General features: G+C 35.0%; 1 long non-coding RNA gene across 1 annotated transcript; it reads left to right on the plus strand.

The window, feature by feature from the left end:
• The first annotated feature begins 780 nt into the window (after positions 1 to 780).
• Positions 781 to 1,600, plus strand: LOC127115431 (uncharacterized). Its single transcript, XR_007800728.1, has 2 exons — positions 781 to 1,104; positions 1,222 to 1,600. It is a non-coding gene; the product is annotated as an uncharacterized LOC127115431 (long non-coding RNA).
• The last annotated feature ends 5,451 nt before the right edge of the window (positions 1,601 to 7,051 follow it).

Here is a 7,051-nt window from a genome sequence, read left to right on the forward strand (position 1 = left end):
GCAAAGAATTCAACAAGAACAACTCCATTAGAATTCAGAATCTGACATTAATAACACACCACCCATAAAAACCTGATACATTACAAACTAGATAAAACAAACAAAAATCTACTAATTCATAAAAAAATTCATCATATCAGAATCCAATCCCAATACTATAAAAAGACTATTGCACATTCACATAAATTCGAATTGCATCTACACAAATTCTTCTACTAAATCCAAAACAAATAAAATCAAGCAACATTTCCCGATTCAAATATAACCATCAAACAACATAAGAAATTCTAACATAACACGATTCAAATATCCATAATCAAATACAAAATGCCGAATTGGTTTTCAAATAAGCAGAATTTCACGATTTTATGTAACATCCAATCGCAAAGAGTAGTTAATAGTTTGGGATCATGAAGTGGATCGATGAAAAGAAAAAAAAACTTTTTATTGAAGTTGGCAGGAGTGAGCTGAAGAACGAGCGAGGAAGAACCGTATAGTGCGTAAGAACGGACTAGATTGAAGAGAAAAAAAGATGAAAAAAGTTTGGATTTTTGAGAATTAGGGATTCTGAAATTTGTGTTTTGGGTTGATTTGAAATGATTATTGAAAAATGGTAACCGATTACTTGATCCGGTTTGTAACAATGGTTACCGTTTTTTTTTTAATTTGATAAATGGGTCACCAATTTCAAAATATAATTTGGGTTGGGTTTTAAAGTTTTGATTAATTTGGATAGGAATTTGGTTCATGGTTATTAGTTATTTTGCACACCCCTAATGTTAAGTGAAACTCTGTTTGATTTGTCCTGTAGTGGTAATTAGTGTGCAGAATTTTGATTAATTGTTGTTAGATTGCATAATGATGACCTGCTAGGCTTTTACCTTATTGGATGTTGCAGGATTTATTCAATGATGATGACCTGTTACTACAGGTTTAGCAAGGTGATAGCATGTTGAGTGGTTAGGTTTTGGAGCAACTTTGAGCAATGATATTGTATCCCTGCTTCAAGTCTGTATGGTTTTTTCTCTTCCAATTTCTGTTGAAACTCAAAACTGATCATGTTGGGGCTATTATGACATGTGAATAGATGTTGTTAATAACTAGGTCGATTTGTAAACTTGGTTGCAGAAGTGGTTTTATGTAATTGATTCATGTTGATTTGGTTGGTATAATTCCTGCATAAATGAATATATGCTAATGGTTGTAAGATTAGTTTTGCAGGCTGAACATCCAAATCAGGCCACAGATATGAAGTTATGCATATGGATGACACTTGAAGAAAATTGCCATGGGAAATTAGGGACGTAAGAAGATGGTAGATTAGGACTAGTTTTGATCATGTTGAAGATTTGAAATGGTTTAATACGAAGTTATGCAATGAATTATGTATGGTTGTAATGTACATGTAATTTGTAATTCCAATGGGATTGAATGCATGAAGTAGTGGATTAGTGGTAATAGAAATGTGAATTAGTTTGAAAATTTTAATTTTTGGGTTGCAGTTGTATTGGTGAATGGAAGTGTATGGTTGAATGTTTATGGTTAGGTGTGTTTACATGTATGAAGATATTGAATCAAATACAAAATGGAATTTGGATCACATTCATGGATTTTAAATAGATATAGTTTTGGTTTGAATGATATGCCATTTGTGGTTTATGGTTTAAAAATGTGTGTCCTTTGGAAGATGACCTTGTGATTCATGGCCATGGTTGTAGTAGAAACATTTGAATATTGTAATGTACTTGAATGAATTGGAAGTGAAATTGTAAGTGTGTAGATTAGTTTGAATGGAAAATAGATGGATTGAAATTTGGAAATTGAAATAATGGTTCATGTAGTGCATTTGGATTAATGGTTATGGTGTAGTTTAGGTCATGTGGTTTCATGTTATGTATGGCAAATGAACATGGTTTGAAACATTTGGTTCTTGGCTTATGCTTGGACATTGAATGGTTGAAGTGGTTTATGCATTGAAAATGAATCATGTTTTGAAATGTTATATGTTTGTTATAAATTGAATTGGATTTGATGTATGATGCAATTGCTTGAATGGTTTTGTAGGGTTACATTCATGAAGGAAAAATGTAACAATGCCATGATATTTACTTACTAGCACTTGAAGTAACATTGGCAAAAATGGCAAAAATCAAGTGGAAACTTTGGAGGTTCCAAAGGATGACTTGGTGCAAAGGGATTATGGTTTTAGGAGATGTAAAAATGGTGAGTTGACTTTGGTCAAATGGTTGACCAAAAAGTCAATAGTTGACCAAAAGTTAACCTATGTAAAAAATATGTAATTTCTTTGTAATCTTCAATGAACATGTATGGACAATGTAACAAATGATCTTTATGAATGAAATATGCCTTTTTTAGTCAAAAATGTTTTTATACATGAATCAACTTTAAATTCAAATGAAAACCAAATTTGAATGAGTGAGTGACATGGATGCTAGTGGACCAATGTAATGCCTTGAACAAGTGTATAATGAAATTAAATCAATGGAGCTAGACCACTTGTATGAATCTTGACACATCAATAGAACATGAGATCGTGACTTGTCCATGCCTTAGCGAAATCAAGAAACCCCATGAATGGAATGTGGATGAAATGAGACTTGAATCAAATGGGTCATGAGACATGGATGTGAATGAAATGCAAACCATGAATTAGGGTTTTAGATAGGTCAAAGATCCAAGTGCCAAGCAATAACCAAGAGTTTCAAACCAAGCAATAATCAACACCAGTAGTGTACCCATGCCATGAACCACAACTTGGGTTTCCTCTCCCTCAAAGCAAGTCCCAAGGTTCACAAGCTTCCCATATCAATAACTAGGTATAGGGCATGAATGAACATTATGATGCAATCTACAATGCCTCAAGCATCTAACAACTAGAGGTTTGGTGAATCCCCAATCCAAAAGTTAACCAACATGGCATTCATGCACCAACTATCCCTAATTAGGGTTTCAAACACAACACAAAGCTTCACAAACTATCCCTTAGATCATGGGCCCATAATTAGGGTTCATAAGTCAAGTCAATGCACAGAAAGTCAAACATAATCTCTCATGAGAGAAAATATCAAGAATTAGGGTTGGGATGCTCAGATGAATGTCCTGATAGATTTCAAGAGTCGAGGTCCCAAAGAATCAAGCAGTTTGGGTTTCAATCCATATGATAAGGAAAACCACAATCTTCAAGCAAAAACCCTCATTTTCATCAACCATGTACCTTGAACCTATGATGATTGTTAGTAAGTGTTAATTATGAATGAATGATGTACATGAATAGGTATGAGTTGAAGGAGAATAGCGATCCAAAACGCAGAGATTTAAAATTTTCTCCTTTAGTGATCCTTACGAATGGGCATGATCAGTGATAGAAATCATTACCTCTTTTGGCGATTGAATCCTTTGATGCAGATCTAAGGAGTGATCACGAACGTTGAATGGTGATAACGCCTCTACTCAGTCCATATAAACAGATTCCTTCAATCTCAGTGCTAGCTGCTATGAATGAAGACTTTGAGTGTGTGTGTGTGTGTGTGTGTGTGTGAGAGAGAGAGAGAGAGAGAGAGAGAGAGAGAGAGAGAGAGAGAGAGAAAGAGAGAGAGAGAGAGAGAGAGAGAGAGAAACAGAATTTTCATCTAATCAAATGCTTCTGCACAAGGGTTCTATTTATAGAACCACTTGTGTGGGTTATAAGCTAAAAAACCCACTTAAGTGTATGTGGCCCATATCTTATGATATGCCAAAATCACTTAAGTGCGTGGTACCTCACCATATATCGTATTCTACTTAAGTGCATTGTACCTTATGATGTTCTACAATCCACTTAAGTGCACCGTACCTTATGGTGTTCCTTATTTACTCTATCTCTCATCAATCTGTCCTTTTGTGTGTGACCCTGTAGGTTTTCGCGACATTGGCAATTATATTAAATCACATATTTAACATAATAAATAGTGAGCGGTGTCTATCAACACATCACTGCTACCCAAGACACGAAAATGTCATGTGATCTGACAAATCCTTTTGTGATAATACTTATGTGTATAATTATCCTTTTGACCTTATGTCTATATTGAACACAAGGAAAAGACCATGTATCCTTGTCCAGTTTAATATTGGGCCCTTACACATTTGTCATGTTACGCAGGATGGGCAAATTCCATCTAGGTCACTCATGTCCCTTAGCATGCTTAGTTGAGTATCCATCAACTGTCTTTATGGTCATCCAGTTACGAACAATGTTTAATCATCAATAAAGCACTCGACAATATATCTAGGGTCTATAGTGGTTTCAGGTCGAAGGGTGGTATACACCACTATCACCATGAGAGTAACTTATGACACTTTGCATATCATTCTATATAGTATTCTCATAGCGGGTCAATCCAGTATAAATAGTACTCCTAATATTCATACATATGTTTAAGACTTGATAACTCCTTATCCATGATCCATGAGATGTGACCATCAGTCTATATACATAATAGTCTTAATGCTTTAATTTTATCCCACTTCACAATAAATCTCGACTACGAATACTTTAAGAATATTGTCCTTATGTTTAATGGGACCTCATGATTAAGTCACACTTGATACATTATAAGGACTAGCTATTCTAGGGACTTTATTAAACAAACATAATAAAGAAAATCCTTTTACTATTAATAAATAATTTGATACAAGTACCAAAAGTATTGGCCTCTAGGTGTAAGACCCCAATTTTGACCCTAAGATCCCTCATGTAACTTCATCATAGGCATTAGCATGGGATCATACCTTGGCATCCTCCTCCCCCCTTTTTCATTGGGTTTGTTTTGGGAGAGATGAACAAATACTTTGTGATTGTATCATACTTGTATTTTATCATTTCACTAACCAAAATACCCAAAATATGTCTTGGTATTTGCCTAACTCTTTTTTAGGAAAGGCATGATCCCATTGATTCATCAAGTTCACATCTAGGGTTTGAGACCCTCATGAACAAAGAGAACAACCAATAATTGATCCAATAATGGTTATTAGCATCATATATGAGTTCCAATGTTCTCTACGTGTTATATTGATCAAGTTTTCTTCAAGAGTTTGAGGGTGATTTGCCTTGGAAACCCTAGTTTGACTGGGTATCTTGAGTAACTTCTCCAACAAGCTATCTCACCAATTGATAAAATTTCTCAAGGGACACTTCAAAATTCATCATATTATGCATATATGATCTACCATGAACCAAGAAAGTCAAGAGAATTGGAAGTTAGCAAGTTGGTTGATGGTGGTTGGCCAGATGAATTCATCTGATTAGAACTGGGTCTCCCTAGACCCTATCTCCTACAATTTTCATCATATGAAAATGATTCCAAGAAAAAACTTACTCTAAATTGAATTACAAACAACTTTAATGTTGATACCTATAGCTAGTTTTGCTTGGAAAATCATTTTCTATATTGAAACATTATAGGTCATTTTGTCTAAACCCTAATTTGAAAGTCACATTCCCAAGGCCATAACTTGCTCAATTTTTATGATATGAAAGGTTTCCAAGTTGCACAATCAAATTCAATGTGTCTACTACAACTTTTATGTTTGGAGTGGGATATAATTCAACTTTTTTGAGCATGTGATATGAGGTTACATTATAGGTCACTTTTGACCTATACCATTGATCATGTGATTTTTCCAAACTTCAAAAATGCATAACTCTATCATTTCAAATCCAAATGACCTTAAATTTGTGACCATTTTAAAGGTCTTTGAAAGTTCTATAACTTTTATAAAGACACCTTTCTCATTTGAAGCTCATATGAAAAGTTTAGAAAGGTGGAACATTGAGACATATGGCTTGACACTTAGAAAAAATTTGATATGTCAAAAAATTCCAAACTTCCACCTCAAATTTCTTTATGATACAAAATCCAAATGGAAAATTATTGCACATGAAAATTATCCTCTCAATCTCACCTTTCCAAAGAGCTCAAATTCATCCATTTTGGACAAGGAATGCATAAGTTGCGCATGGCATGAACATGGTGTCATCACTTGGCAAGGATTAAACTTAAAATATTCATGAACACTTCCCTTGCAACCCAAGTTGAATTCAGACTATCTCACACTCATTTATGGACTTAGGGCAATGATTTTATGGGCCTATGCGCACCCATGCACCCATGCATCATCAATACCAAATTTGGGAAGTGGATTTCAAGTGTGCAAAAAGCAATGGTTTCAACTATAAATAGAGCCTCATATGCTTAGCATTGGACAAACATTGGCGCCAACTTTGACCCCCAATCTCTAACCCTCACGTTGTAAAGGATAACCTTGAAAAATTCACTTGAATTTGAGTTTAAATTTCCACTGTTATGAAATTCAAAACTCCAGGGATCCAGAACCTTTTGAGCATGTAATCCTTCTTCTGCAAGTATTTAGAGTGAGATCAAGCACGAGCAAGAGCAAGATCAGTTGAATCCAGACCTCCATTGAAGGTATTTTCCAGAAATTTTGATCTCTTCGATTCTCTCTAATTCTTGCTCAATTCTATTGATTCTTTGGTTGTCTGAAGTCCTACCAATGTAGGCAAGAAGATTGAGTTACTTAGAGGCCAAATCGAAGCAACTCAGTTCATGTACCTCAAATTTCAACTCCATGTATCTCTCAATATACTTGGAGTTAGAGTGAATTGAGGGCTAGATTCGAACTCAATGCCATTTTTCCTTTGAAATCATGTACTTGTTTTTAATTTTGGTGATGGTTATGTCTGAACCAGTCCGACGAGGTTCGTCGGAGAAGACAACCGGTCCTTGACCGCCGGTGGTGTGCTGGATGGTTCTGAGCCATAAGATCCTTTTAAAATGATCTAATCATGAGCGTTCCTTTTGAATACCAACTGTGTGGCGCGCTGACTTAAGTGCACGATGGAACGCGCGTTGGTGGCCACTTGATCTACCACCTCAATTAATGAGGGAGATCAAGTGGTCCACGTTTTTTCTGATATTTTAATTGCTTTATTTTCAATAATTCATATTAAATTTAATATTGATCCAAA

Source organism: Lathyrus oleraceus, chromosome 1, assembly GCF_024323335.1.
Source record: "Lathyrus oleraceus cultivar Zhongwan6 chromosome 1, CAAS_Psat_ZW6_1.0, whole genome shotgun sequence".
Classification (NCBI taxonomy): Eukaryota; Viridiplantae; Streptophyta; class Magnoliopsida; order Fabales; family Fabaceae; genus Lathyrus; species Lathyrus oleraceus.